The sequence below is a fragment of the Tamandua tetradactyla genome, chromosome 5 (assembly GCF_023851605.1).
Source record: "Tamandua tetradactyla isolate mTamTet1 chromosome 5, mTamTet1.pri, whole genome shotgun sequence".
NCBI classification, from domain to species: Eukaryota; Metazoa; Chordata; class Mammalia; order Pilosa; family Myrmecophagidae; genus Tamandua; species Tamandua tetradactyla.
The window spans coordinates 187,624,633-187,639,771 of NC_135331.1; the positions used below are offsets into that span (position 1 = coordinate 187,624,633).

Below are 15,139 nucleotides of genomic sequence, written 5' to 3' on the forward strand. Positions count from 1 at the left end.
CTTGTCTAATTGCTCTGGCTAGAACCTCCAACACAATGTTGAATAATAGTGGTGATAGTGGACATCCTTGTCTTGTTCCTGATCTTAGGGGGAAAGTTTTCAATTTTTCCCCATTGAGGATGATATTAGCTGTGGGTTTTTCATATATTCCCTCTATCATTTTAAGGAAGTTCCCTTGTATTCCTATCTTTTGAAGTGTTTTCAACAGGAAAGGATGTTGAATCTTGTCGAATGCCTTCTCTGCATCAATTGAGATGATCATGTGATTTTTCTGCTTTGATTTGTTGATATGGTGTATTACATTAATTGATTTTCTTATGTTGAACCATCCTTGCATACCTGGGATGAATCCTACTTGGTCATGATGTATAATTCTTTTAATGTGTTGTTGGATACGATTTGCTAGAATTTTATTGAGGATTTTTGCATCTGTATTCATTAGAGAGATTGGTCTGTAGTTTTCTTTTTTTGTAATATCTTTGCCTGGTTTTGGTATGAGGGTGATGTTGGCTTCATAGAATGAATTAGGTAGTTTTCCCTCCACTTCGATTTTTTTGAAGAGTTTGAAGAGAATTGGTACTAATTCTTTCTGGAACGTTTGGTAGAATTCACATGTGAAGCCATCTGGTCCTGGACTTTTCTTTTTAGGAAGCTTTTGAATGACTAATTCAATTTCTTTACTTGTGATTGGTTTGTTGAGGTCATCTATGTCTTCTTGAGTCAAAGTTGGTTGTTCATGTCTTTCCAGGAACCCATCCATTTCCTCTAAATTGTTGTATTTATTAGCGTAAAGTTGTTCATAGCATCCTGTTATTACCTCCTTTATTTCTGTGAGGTCAGTAGTTATGTCTCCTCTTCCATTTCTGATCTTATTTATTTGCATCCTCTCTCTTCTTCTTTTTGTCAATCTTGCTAAGGGCCCATCAATCTTATTGATTTTCTCATAGAACCAACTTCTGGCCTTATTGATTTTCTCTATTGTTTTCATGTTTTCAATTTCATTTATTTGTGCTCTAATCTTTGTTATTTCTTTCCTTTTGCTTGCTTTGGGGTTAGCTTGCTGTTCTTTCTCCAGTTCTTCCACATGGATAGTTAATTCCTGAATTTTTGCCTTTTCTTCTTTTCTGATATAGGCATTTAGAGCAATAAATTTCCCTCTTAGCACTGCCTTTGCTGCGTCCCATAAGTTTTGATATGTTGTGTTTTCATTTTCATTCGCCTCGAGGTATTTGCTAATTTCTCTTGCAATTTCTTCTTTGACCCAGTCGTTGTTTAGGAGTGTGTTGTTGAGCCTCCATGTATTTGTGAATTTTCTGGCACTCTGCCTATTATTGATTTCCAACATCATTCCTTTATGGTCCGAGAAAGTGTTGTGTAAGATTTCAATCTTTTTAAATTTGTTAAGACTTGCTTTGTGACCCAGCATATGGTCTATCTTTGAGAATGATCCATGAGCACTTGAGAAAAAGGTGTATCCTGCTGTTGTGGGATGTAATGTCCTATAAATGTCTATTAAGTCTAGTTCATTTATAGTAATATTCAGATTCTCTATTTCTTTGTTGATCCTCTGTCTAGATGTTCTGTCCCTTGATGAGAGTGGTGAGTTGAAGTCTCCAACTATTATGGTATATGAGTCTATTTCCCTTTTCAGTGTTTGCAGTATATTCCTCACGTATTTTGGGGCATTCTGATTCGGTGCGTAAATATTTATGATTGTTATGTCTTCTTGTTTAATTGTTCCTTTTATTAGTAGATAGTGTCCTTCTTTGTCTCTTTTAACTGTTTTACATTTGAAGTCTAATTTGTTGGATATTAGTATAGCCACTCCTGCTCTTTTCTGGTTGTTATTTGCATGAAATATCTTTTCCCAACCTTTCACTTTCAACCTATGTTTATCTTTGGGTCTAAGATGTGTTTCCTGTAGACAGCATATAGAAGGATCCTGTTTTTTAATCCATTCTGCCAATCTATGTCTTTTGATTGGGGAATTCAGTCCATTGACATTTAGTGTTATTACTGTTTGGATAATATTTTCCTCTACCATTTTGCCTTTTGTATTATATATATCATATCTGATTTTCCTTCTTTCTACACTCTTTTCCATATCTCTCTCTTCTGTCTTTTTGTATCTGACTCTAGTGCTCCCTTTAGTATTTCTTGCAGAGCTGGTCTCTTGGTCACAAATTCTTTCAGTGACTTTTTGTCTGAGAATGTTTTAATTTCTCCCTCATTTTTGAAGGATAATTTTGCTGGATATAGGAGTCTTGGTTGGCAGTTTTTCTCTTTTAGTATTTTAAATATATCATCCCACTGTCTTCTAGCTTCCATGGTTTCTGCTGAGAAATCTACACAAAGTCTTATTGGGTTTCCCTTGTATGTAATGGATTGTTTTTCTCTTGCTGCTTTCAAGATCTTCTCTTTCTCTTTGACCTCTGACATTCTAACTAGTAAGTGTCTTGGAGAACGCCTATTTGGGTCTAATCTCTTTGGGGTGCGCTGCACTTCTTGGATCTGTAATTTTAGGTCTTTCATAAGAGTTGGGAAATTTTCAGTGATAATTTCTTCCATTAGTTTTTCTCCTCCTTTTCCCTTCTCTTCTCCTTCTGGGACACCCACAACACGTATATTTGTGCGGTTCATATTGTCCTTGAGTTCCCTGATACCCTGTTCAAATTTTTCCATTCTTTTCCCTATGGTTTCTGTTTCTTTTTGGAATTCAGATGTTCCATCCTCCAAATCACTAATTCTATCTTCTGTCTCTTTAAATCTATCATTGTAGCTATCCATTATTTTTTCTATGTTTGCTACTTTATCCTTCACTTCCATAAGTTCTGCGATTTGTTTTTTCAGTTTTTCTATTTCTTCTTTATGTTCAGCCCATGTCCTCTTCATGTCCTCCCTCAATTTATCGATTTCATTTTTGAAGAGGTTTTCCATTTCTGTTCGTATATTCAGCATTAGTTGTCTCAGCTCTTGTGTCTCATTTGAGCTATTGGTTTGTTCCTTTGACTGAGCCATATTCTCAATCTTTTGAGCGTGGACAGTTATCTTCTGCTGCTGGCGTCTGGGCATTTATTCAGATTTCTCTTGGTGTTGGACCCAGCAAGGTTGTAATATTTTTCTGTGAAATCTCTGGGTTCTGTTTTTCTTATCCTGCCCAGTAGGTGGCCCTCGTGGCACCCGTTTGTCTGCGGGTCCCACCAGTAAAAGGTGCTGTGGGACCTTAAACTTTGGAAAACTCTCGCCGTCCTGGGGGTTCGCTAGCCGAAACGGCTTGAGCCGGCCCGGGGTCCGAACGCAGGGAGGGTTGCTGGTCGCCGCAGCCAGGGAAAGAGCCCGTCCGAATTTCCTAGTCGGCCCTGGGCAACAAGCGTGGCGGGAGGGCGCCAGCGGCAGCGGCCCGCCCGAGAGAGTGCACGTTCCCCGGGAGTCACGGGGTCACCGTTCTCCGCGGCCTGGGGGTTTCCGATCCAATTCTCTCAGTTGGTCCGGGGGCTGCGCGTGGTGTGGGCGCCAGTCGCCTTGGTTTCAGGGGACCACCTCTCCAATTCTCCCAGCCGGCCCGGGAAGGGGGAAGGGAGTAACTCCGGCCGCTTGCCACCCCACCCGGTAAGGCCCGCGCGCCTCGGCGATCTCACCCGAGCTGCTTCTCTCAGCCAGCCAGCCGTTCCAGGATGGGGTACGCTGTCTTTTTTATCTCTGTTGTGGCTTTGGGCGCTTTCTGTATCGTTTCTACTCCCCTAGTAGGTGTCCTGGAGAAGAAACTAAGATCCGCGCGTCTTACTAAGCCGCCATCTTCAGGACTTAACATTTTTATGTATACTATAATCCATATTACTTATAAAATTAATTTTCTCAGATAACAATTAGTATTACAATATTACCACTTAAAAATAGTAAACAAGGGACCAAGTCATTTGCCCTAGGTTAGGGCATATCAGTCAGAGATGTCTGAAAACTTTCGAGCCACTGCTCTCCCCATGAGGTCACATTGCTAATATTTTACTTTATTTGTGTAGCTAAATCTTTTGGCTCTAAATGCTTTGTTTTCTGTTCTTAAAAAGATTGTACGAGCAAATGCAGTATAAATTTTCTAGAAATAAATACTATAATTTTTTCTGATGTAAAAAAAAATGTTCCAATGCCATTGTGTTATCATTAAAATCTTATCCTATAAATGATTGTACACAGTAAAGTTAAATGATTCATCTTGGAACTAACCTTATTGTTCAGAGTTTGTTGTGCCCAGTGTGGGCAAGAAGGCTTAGAATTACATATGATAAGTATTTCCTGATATTGAAATTTCTAGGACTAGAAATGGTCATAACTGATTCAGTGTATTTTCTGCATTTTTTCACCAACCACATTTAGTAGATAATCAGTGTAATCCTGCCTAGAATCAGGTAAGTGTATTCATCACTTTACAAATAATTTTTAAAGACTTATGTTTTGTAAATTCTAACAAGATGCTCTTTGGTAACTTTAACAAGATGCTTTTTAATCCACTGAAGTTATTTTTTGTGTCCTGAATGTTACTGTTACAATAACAAACAATCATGATTCTGTTGGTTGAAATATAACTTCTGTGAAGTCAGTGTCTTTTAGGGGCCCATATACTAGCTTTGCTTACTTGTGCCACCTAGATTCAGTATTTTATCTAAATATTAGATAGTGATTGGTAGGAAATTTGATTCAATATTTTAAATACTTCCATGATGCTGGTATTCAGATTGGGGTTTAAGCGTCAGAAATACAAAGCACATTATCAAGGATGACAACTTTGGAAAATGATTTGAAAGATCCATGACTTCATAAAATTTTCACTTTCCTTAAAAATGTTTAATTCCTGCCCTTATTATATCTAATCATAACCTCCTTTTTCTCCTAGTTCATTAGCCTAACTGAAAAAAATTTAGACAACACCCATTAATTTCTGTTCCTGTTAAGCAGTTCAGTTTGTAAATAAACAAAAAAGAGAGAATGTGTAACTTGTCTAAAAACCGTCTGATTTCTTTTAGGTGCATGGCTAGCTTTCTTTTTGGCTACAAATTAATGGATTAAGTCACATGATTATCATTATTAGGATGTAAGAAATAATAGCTCCAGTTTGGAGATCTAGTGTTCTATTGCTGTACCATGCACAGGTCTATAAAGGGTATTGGAATTCTTTTGTGCATAGGGTTTGGCTTGTTAATTAGTAAACCACATTCAGTTAACCTGGATATGAAACACTGAAAGGTACTTAAGGTGTATCTCCAGCTAGTGACTGCGGTAGATTGAATGATACACCCCAGTTTAGGATGCTCTTGGTCCTCAGCTGCACACCTGTGGATGTGAGCCCACTGTCAATGGAGTGTCTTGAAGATGTTGTTTTAGTTTAGGTGGAGTTCCACTGAATGAGGTTGGGTTTTAATCTGGATTACTGGATTCCTTTATAAACAGAAGAAATTCAAACAGAGAGAGAAATACTCAGGAAGTAATCAGAAGCTGGAGGTCAATGGAACCCAGAAGAGAGAGGACATTGCCATGTGATGGGAAAGCCAAGGAACCTGAGGACGACTGGCCAACTGGACTGCCACTGACCCTGGGAGGAAGCATGCCTTCTGCGATCAGACTGTGAGCCAATAAAGTCCGGCTCTTAAGCCAACCCGTTGCAAGGTCTTTGTCACAGCAGCCTAAGAAACTGAGACAGGACTTATTTTATGACCCAGAGGAGACTTTTGGCATATCAACTAATATGTTGAGAACTGTCTGGCACAGAAAAATCAAGCTGAATTTGTTAAAAAATATAAAGCCAGTTTATATTTAGATATTTCTCAAAATAAATATACCCATACCATAAGTTCTTACATGAGACAATCTGATGTATCAGTGTCATGTTCAAATTTTGACTGCAAACCAGTTGAAATTGCTTTCCCATCAACTCTGCTGAGGCCATTGCCCACGTCGCTGAGCCAAATCAGACAACAAGCAGCCTTTCTGGCTCCTTGGTTGGTGGAAAGACTTTGTAATATTATAACTTCAGTTACAGCAAAAAATACAAAGTCTGAAATTATAGCGTCTCCTGGATTTCTTCACCCAATTTTGTCTACAAATAGAAATGCTTTAATAAAATGTTTTTTCAATGTTTCCAAGAAGCAAAGAAAAATTGTGTGGCAGTTACCATGGCAATTTGAAGATCTATGATTTTTATTTTTAAAGTTATCAGTTTAGACTTTGTTCTAATCTCATTTTATCCCCATAAGAGGGCTATAGACTGAAGTTCGAATTTTCTAGTTTTCAGTGTTAAATTTATAATGTCAATATTTCTAGAAGATTCAGAACAATGTGAAGTTAGTTCATAAGAGGAGGCTAGCCTCAGAAAACACTGCAGTAATTGTCTTCACTTGCTTTGGAGTGTAGACTTAGTAAGTACAATTGGGATTACAATATAAAATCACTTTTACATGTCATGAGCATTTTTTGATCCACTGGAAAGCTATGAGAGATTAACTATTTTTTTTGTCATCGTTGTTGTTTCCAGGAGGGAGACCTCCCAAACATCCATAATCAGCTGAGAGTCTTATATTGCTCTCACACTGTCAATGACCGCTATGGAAGAAACATGTGGGTGTCAGCACCCAGCAAAATAGTCTTTTGTTTTTATTCACAGACACTCTCTGTGCCAGTTTGAAACTGCTGTGTACTCCAGAAGAGCCATGTTCTTTAATCTTCACTCAGTTTTCTTGGGTGGGATCTCTTTTATTAGTGTAGATATGACCCACCCAACTGTGGGTGGGGCCTTTTGATGAGATGGTTTCCAGGTAGACGTGTCTCTACCCATTCAAAGTGGGGTTGCTTAATGAGCCCTTTAAGAGGAAACTGCTTTGGGAAACACTTCAGAGCCAACAGAGCCCACACAGCCAGAGACCTTTGGAATTATAGAAAGGAAATGCCTTCAGGGAAGCCATTTGAAGACACTGGGAGAGAAAGCTAGCAGATGTCACCATGTGCCTTCCCAGCTGAGAGAGAAACCCTAAACTTCACCGACCCTTTGTTTGGATGCCTTAATCTGGACATTTCTATGGTCTGAGAATTGTAAACTTGAAACTTACTAAATTCCGTTTTTAAAAGCCATTCTATTTCTGGTATATTGCATTCCAGTAGCTTTAGCAAACTAAAACACTCTTTGTGCTTATTTTCAGCATTTTATTTTATAAATTTCAAATAAAATGTCCTTCTTAAGGCATTTTCTTTTTTTCTGGAAACCTAAGTTAAACTGTACTTAATAAATTAAGAAACATGGATGAAGTTATTTCTTGAACAGTATGTATCTAACTGAAAACTAAATGAAAGTAAGGGCTCCAAATGACTAAGGTAAAGAGTAGAAATAGCCTTATCTGATCTCAGCATGGCATAGAAAGAAATCTATTTGCTGATAGGAGAACAAATGATCACACATTAGCATCTGGACTTCTTGGAGATATTTGCTCAATAATTAGCAGCAGTCCCTGTTCAGCCACATTCTTACATCTGGGAACAAAACATCATTGGGACTAAAAATAAAGACAAGAAAAAAAGTAAAAAATTGCCTGCTATAAAATAGTATCATTACTCTACATTGTAAATTAAAGAGATCTTTTCACCCTGTTTGGGAGAGAAAACACACTCCGAAAGATATACCTCAGACACTACCCTGAGATAGCTTGTAAACTGACATATTATCATATACACGGGGGGAAAGATTATGATTTAAAATTGTTCTTAATTGATTTAGAACTCAAAGCATGCTATGAAAATCTATTTAGAAAACATTTGTATACTGATACCCTTTTAACTAAACAATGTATCTATGTCAATATATCAATGTTAATTAATAGGGTCATCATCACACATGGTTTTTCAGGGCACAATAGATAAAAACTGTTTAAATTCCATTATATACTATAAGGAAGATACCTTACATAGGCGCAAAAGAGTCTATGTTGGAAAGAAAAGTGTCTTTGCTAGTCTTTAAAAGAAAAATATAAGCAGAATATCAACTATAATGGATGGTCTGCAATTTTTCTTTTAACAATGATAAAATAAATATATTTACATATTTCTAAGAACAATCTAATATGGCAAGTTCCTTGAGACCATAATGCAGATTTTTATTCTCTGTTAAACTTTAGAGTCTATGGAAGATACACTGTATAGTTTCTCTAGCTTGTCATGGAATACATACCATATGTTTTCTGAAGCTACTTATCTTTTAATTGGCTGGAGAATGAGCCCATATGGTAAACACAAGCCGAGTCTGTAGTTCATCGCAAGGATGAAAACATTCTCCAGAGATTTCAGCTTTGCTTGCCAGTTGCTTCTGGGCGAGCGTGAAAGAGATTGGTCATTGCTTCTGTCATTGGCCCAATAATCTTGGAGGAAAAGAAGCCTGCAAATTGCCTATGCTTCTCTGGTCTCACAGACTTGGTTGCTTATATTTGAGGGTGGCCCTGGTGTTCTCAGGGGAAGAAGGCTGCATTTTACCATATTGTTATTTTTTTGCTCTCCCTTAATTATTAGCTCTTCATTATGTTGGAAAAGTTTCAGCACATCAATCGTCACAGTGCTGAAGACTGACTTCACTAATATCTGTATGTGAGTTTGTATATCAAATTGATAAGATGGCCTATAGTGTACCCAAACTGGGAAACTTTGAAATATACCTGCTTCAGGCCAATGGAGCTGAAGTTTTCTAACCACTCTGTTTCTACCTTCTTATAGTCCAGGCATTTTAGAATTCAGTGGCCAAGGTCATGGTGTTCCCTTAGCATCATTTAACCATTTGTTCTTCATTATGTTCTGTATCATATTCAAACCATTCATCCTTGCCTTCACGCAAGTCCTCCACCCTTACCTTCATCTCTTTTCACACTTCCGTATCCTTCAGATCGCAGTCCTCAAAGTACTTTATTGGCCCATTTCTTTCCTTTCCCATATTGATTACACACAGAATTATGAAATGTCTAAATCAGATCACATTTGGTAGGCAAAGTTGGATGAGCCAAGACATTTATCAAACCATATCCTCTGGAAGACAAAAGTCTCTTGCACTTCATTGTGCTTGCGTATATATAAATGATCTGATATGTATGAATGACTGCCTGTTTGGAGAAAAAAGACCTTTAAAGAACGATTCTATCCAAAGGTGAGAACATGAATAGATAGAGTATGTATAATTCCCTAAGCTCCTAAAATAGCCATAAGTAGTGAACACTGGATGAGAGGAGGAGGGTCAGTGGACTTTCCATTTCATGGAACTTAGGTCTGTTTGTTGCAAAAGTGTCATGTTAGCATTATTTTTGAGACAATAATTTGGTAATATTTCTACTGTTTTATACTTTTAACAGTAGTATCTAATGAATTTTACATATTCTCCAAAAGAAAATTACTTTCTTAAGTTCAATCTAAAACAATATAAAACCAAATTATAGATCTATTTAAAGAGAAACATGCTAATATTTACATATATGTGCAATATGTGCAATATAATACATACATATATGTGCAATATGCAATGTGTGTGTGTGTATATATATATATATATATATATATATATATATATATATGCACAATATGTGTAGATGAGCCCAACAGAAAAAAGTTCAAGGTCATACCATGCAAGTTGAACATATATCTGAAAAGTCAACTTATTTTCCTAAAGGTCAATATTACAGGGGGAGATCTAAGCAGAGATATGTCTTAAAATATGAGTCTATCCTGCTGCTATCTTTGGCATTAACTTGATCCTTATTAGAATAAGGATCCTTATTAGAATAAGGGCCAAGTTCAAAAACACTTTAAGAGAGAATGTGAAAAAACTGGAGAAGCATAACAAAGATAATTAAAGGGATTCAGAAACAATGGTCCCTTTGAGGAGGGCTAGAGGAGTCAGCTCTGCTTACACTAAAGAAGGAAAGTATAGATTGAATTTAAGTATTTTAAAACAAGGGAGGTGTTTATAATAGGGTGGTATAAGAGAAGGCTATATTTTATGCATAATTGTTCGGTAAGTCCAGAAGTTCTCTAGTAAAAGAAAGAATAAAACTGCTATAAACATTCTTATACCAAAAACAAACAAACCAAAGCTATTCACCTCCCTGCCACACATGCGTGTGCGTGCACACACATACACACATATACTCAAAATTCACCCACTAAGTTTTTGACTCTCTTCTAGCACAACTTTTTATAGAAGGCTGAAGTTATAATTCTTTAAGTCCTTTGCAGCGAGCATTCTTTTTGTAACCTCTGTTCCACCAAGCAGATAGACCCTGTTGAGACCTGGAGGCAGCAGTGAGAAGTGGGGGTGTGATGTTAGGCTATCAGAGCCGATGATAACACTGGTTGTGGAGGCACTTGGTTCTGTTGAGGCAAGCTGGCGTCTGAATTTCTGGCAGTCAGTCCCTGGTGTCTTAGGTGTCTCCAGTTATTTTGACTGTCTGAAGGAATCCTCAGGAAGGGCTCCACAAGACAAGATTTCCTGCATTCTTGCATACTCATTAAAGGGAATGCTCTTTTAGTTGAAGGTCACTTTGCATATAAAATCCTTGGCTTATGTTTTCTTTTCTCGAGTATCTCAAATATGATAAAATATTTTCATTGTCTTCTGTCATAAAATGTTGCTCTAAAAAAAGTGTGGTGGCAGTTATGTTTTCTTTCTTTAATATATGTTTTGGTCTTTTCATCTAGACACCCAAAGGATTTTTTTCTTTTTCTTTTTCTTTTTTTAAAAGATGGTTTTGCTATAATATGTCTTAAAGTAGTTTCTTCTGGTTAAATTTCTCTAGGTAAGTGGTTTGCCTTTTCAATATGTATGCAGCTTAAAGTTTTTATTTTAGGAAAGTTTCCCTGGATTATACATTTTATTGTTGATTCCGTCTCATTGCTTTGGGTGACTTATTCGGAGACTTCTACCACATGTGTGTTGGATTTTGTTTGCCTTTCTTCTATCTGTGGCTCTCTTTAAAATCATTTTTATTTCTTTGTTTTCTACTTTTATATTTTCATTTAATTTCCTCTTTCCCATGTTCTATTTTTTGTAAGGCATTATTCATGCATTCAAAAGTGTTGCATGGCATCCAAATCCATTGATTTGCTCTTGTGATGCTTCTACCTTAGACATTGTTTCTGAAATGATTTTTACATTTATTTTTAAGCCTTTCCTGAGTTCTTTCAGTTTCTTTTACAAATATTCTTTTTTTCCCCATCAGTTCGCTTCTGAGTTTTCCTAATTCCTCTGGTATTCTTTTATAGTTTCTGTTATTTTCTTAAATTCTATTAGCTTGTTTTGAAATATTTGGGAATATTTTCTGTTTGTTTTGTGGGATATTTTTTGGCATGCCTCTGTTGGCTGTATGAATACTATTCTGCTCATTGTTCTTTTTCTTTATAAAAAAAAATTTACTTGGAATTTGTCCATAAGGCATCTTCACTCTGATTGTGTGAGGAAGGTTTGTCTGTACTCAAAGAGAGAAAGGGTCAGGTGAGTTTTCTTGGCAGTTTTATTCTGGACCTTCCCTTTCCTTTGCCCTTAGTGTCTCCACTCTTCTCCTTTTAGAGAGTTTCTCCCACCACTTTCTCCTTAAATTGGGGCTTTGTCTTGAACAGGGCCTTCGGTTGGTCAATTTAGGGAGTTCTTGGAGCCCAGACTTCCCTGAAATGTGGCCCAATGCACTCACTCATCATTTAACGTCTGAAGCGCCCTGCCAGATGTGTCTGCTGCTCTCGGATTGGCCAACTGAGCTTTCTACCCTGGTGGGGACCTCTCATTTCAGGGGTCAGTACCTGATAGTAATTTGGTTTCTAGATCTCAGGCTTATCAGAAGTGCTTTTGTCTTTGCTATACTGTCTTCCATAAAGTGGCTAATATTATGTGTCTAATATCGTGCCCAGGTTTTGGAGTTGAAGGAATTCCTTTCTTGGAATTTCGCTAAAGATATTGGCCAAGAATTTTTGTTTTGCTTGTTGTCTAGGTTTTCTGTCTCTTTTTGTTGGAGATTTGGAGAGATTAAGAAACTAGGCCAATGTTGCCTCTAGCACCTTGCTGGAAACTAGTTGTCAGTTTATTCTGGTTCTTATCTTATGACTCAAAGAGAATTTCAACTCTTTTCTTGAAAAGTTTTAAAATTAGGTAAACTAAAATTTCACTTTCCATGTTGGGGCACTGAGCTGCTTAAGGTCTTTGGATTCAACCATATGCTCTTTGGAAGTCTTTTGTTATTATTGTATCCTACTATAACATATTTTAATGACTTTAGAAAAGCTGTATCTAAATAAATTCTTAACCAATAGAAAGTATGTCCATTATAAGTATGTGTTTTTTACTATATATAATACATGTCTATAAGGTGTATTATAATAAAAACATATCTGAAATTTATTTGATTTACAATTTTGTAAAAAGAGGTTTGTTCTTTTAAAAAATTAAAAAAAGAATATATGAAATTTCTTTGCCTATAAAAGAGTAAAGCGATGCATTACAATTTTTTTTTTAATTTTGCTTTTTATCCTAAATGCTTTCCTCTCACCTAATAAAGAAAGGAAGGAATGCTTTCCAAATTCAAGACCCACTTGGATCTGTGGTTTCTAAATGTCAAGCCCCAATCGAACACTCTGGAGTTTAACTTTGTTTGCTTTTGGCTAAAGTGGCTTCCTGTTTCTAAGAAAGGAAGAAAAACTAGGCTCCAAAAGTCTATTAAAAAGATCACAAGGCTTCTGCAAAATCCAGTGGCTCACATGACAATACATTTTTATGAATTAAATACAACTGAATTTAAAAAATGTAAATTAAATTTACCTGTAAAATACAGTTGGCTTTATAAATTCAGAAAAGGAGTAGTAAAGTGAGACAAAATGTCCTTGAGTAAAAGGCGACTAGGTAGGCTTTGGCCAAACTAAGTGTTTGAAAACACTGTCATTTGAGACGCATAATGAACCCCCAAATATGTGCAGTTTTTTTATTTTTCCTTCTTATAATTGTGTTGTCCTTATTCCCACAGCCAACGTCAAATGGTCCCCCAGTAAGAACCCCCACTCCCCGCAAAGAAGACAGCTAAAAGGTTTGATTAAACTTCTTATACTTTTAATCCTTACTTGTTATAATTTGATTACTGAGACAGATTTTCTCTGTGGGCCTTCTATTAAATCACTTTCAAGTTGAAACAAACCAGAAAGCCTTTTAAATAACAGAGCTAGTATTCACTTTAAGCTGCTCAGAATTTATGAAGAAACTGTAGAATGTCTCTTGTAAAATGTTGTAAAGGATCTCAGAGGCTACTGTGATGGGCTTATCCATAAAACTTAACCAAAAATAAATAAATGAATGAATGAACACGATAAAGTAGAGGACAATGTTACTCAGTCTTATATCTGATTTTATTTATTTTCAATGTTCTTAGATATTCGTGTTGATACAGTTACTTCAAATTAACATCCAAGTAATATTTTACTCTATGTACCCAGTAGTATAATTCTATTTGGTTTGATATTATAAGGATCTGGTCCAAAATAATCTTTATGTTATATATTTTGACATGGAAAATGGTTTAATAATGTTTAAATGTTTTTTTTTCTACTTTTAAATAATTTCAGGGAATCCAGGAACAATATAAATCTTGGGCCTTTAATAAGCCACTTTGAACTATGGAGGATTAATCTGAGCTTTTATTTATAACAGTTGAGGACGTTCCAGAAGGGAGAAAGAATAGAAATATCGATTATTATAGTAATTCTCAACTTTTGGTGTGCATAGAAATTTCTAGGGAAACCTCTTAAAATGCATGTTTCGGGGGCTTAGCCCCAGAGATTCACATTAAATAGGTTTTGTGTGATATCCAAAAACCTGCATTTTAAATACATGTGATGCTGCAAGTTGTCTTCATATTTTGGTTTGATGAATACCCATATCACAATTTTAGATGTCAGATAAAGAATCTGAGAAAAATTGGGGAACATTAGTGTCCAGGACAGAATTGGGTATTAAAAAAAGAGAATTGGCAATGGCGTTCTGAACAGTGGCAGTTAGGATCAACAGGAGCAAAAACATGAAAATGGTGGGTAGCTTGGTGGTTGAAAAAGAAGACCAATTAAATAGAGAATGGAAGTTTGCTTTGTAAACTACAAGGAACTTACTCTATTTTCAAGTGAAATTAGAAGGAGGGTGTGCAGGTGTGAGTGTCTAAATAAATGTATAAAATATTTGAAATGCTGACTTCTCTCAGGTATTTTGGACAAGAAGTCAAGCCAAGCAGTACAACATAAAATTAGGCCTCTGTCCTGAGCAGCTTACTCTGAACTACTTCATACTTTACGTCCTGACCTATTGTGATTTCCTGGCTTGCTCCCCCATGACTCATTTTCCTGCTAAAAGGTCTTCAGAACTGGATTTGACCTTTGGCTTCCCTTCTTTAACCACAGTGTTGACTGTTCTGACCACATTACCATCCACTGCGCTGGGCAGTTCCTGCTTCCTCTAGCTCTACTGCTGAGCCAGGTCATGCCTTGAAAGGCTTGGACTCCTGGAATTGGAGTCAAGGCCTGCCTGGCTCCTTTGTGGTCATCACCACCTGTTGCCTCCACTTGCTCTGGCTGACTTCTTGTGTTGTTCTTCCTGCCGCTGACTGAAGTAGCAGGTGGCTTTTAGGATATGCACCACTTGCTGTCTGTTTCCAGGGTCAGCTCCCTATAGGAGGTCAGTTTTCACTGGTAATATGATTCTCAAACTTTTATGTTTACTAAAATTATCAGGAGAGTGTGTAGTTCTGAACCCCAGTAGTTCTGAAGAGCAGTCTAGACCAGTGCCTACCACAGTGGGACCCTCAGACAGGGCCTGTCAGCATTAGCTGGGAGCTTTTTATGATTGTAATCTCTTACATCCCAGACATACTGAATCAGGACCTGCGGGGGTGGGGCTCAGCAATCCGTGATTCACAAGGTAGGTCCCCTCCTGACTTGCAGATGCTGGGTGATGCCAGTGCTGACCTTTGGTACTCAAAGTATAGCCCGATCTCAGACCTGCTGAAGAAAAATCCATTTTTTTAGCAAAATATTCAGAAGTACTGGTCTGATAACTGTGCTGTTTATTATTTATAATGTTGTTTTCTATTTAACTATTTTTAAG

The 15,139-nt window shown here is 36.9% G+C and overlaps 1 protein-coding gene and 1 long non-coding RNA gene across 16 annotated transcripts in view; one reads left to right on the forward strand and one right to left on the reverse strand.

The window, feature by feature from the left end:
* LOC143685172 (uncharacterized) overlaps nucleotides 1-15,139 on the reverse strand; it is a 189,050-nt gene that overhangs the window by 74,516 nt on the left and 99,395 nt on the right. For 9 of the 14 annotated variants that reach the window (XR_013176433.1, XR_013176436.1, XR_013176429.1 and 6 more), the window contains one exon: nucleotides 13,399-15,033. The exons of 3 other annotated variants lie outside the window; for them this stretch is intronic. The gene's annotated coding sequence lies outside the window, so the exon portion shown is untranslated. Of the gene's footprint in view, nucleotides 1-13,398; nucleotides 15,037-15,139 lie in introns of those variants that run through there. 2 more of the 14 variants (XR_013176431.1, XR_013176441.1) reach the window with 1 other exon arrangement.
* LOC143685175 (uncharacterized) overlaps nucleotides 1-15,139 on the forward strand; it is an 87,862-nt gene that overhangs the window by 17,234 nt on the left and 55,489 nt on the right. For both annotated transcript variants that reach the window (XR_013176447.1, XR_013176448.1), the window contains one exon: nucleotides 13,020-13,079. This is a non-coding gene — a long non-coding RNA (uncharacterized LOC143685175). The remainder of the gene's footprint in view (nucleotides 1-13,019; nucleotides 13,080-15,139) is intronic.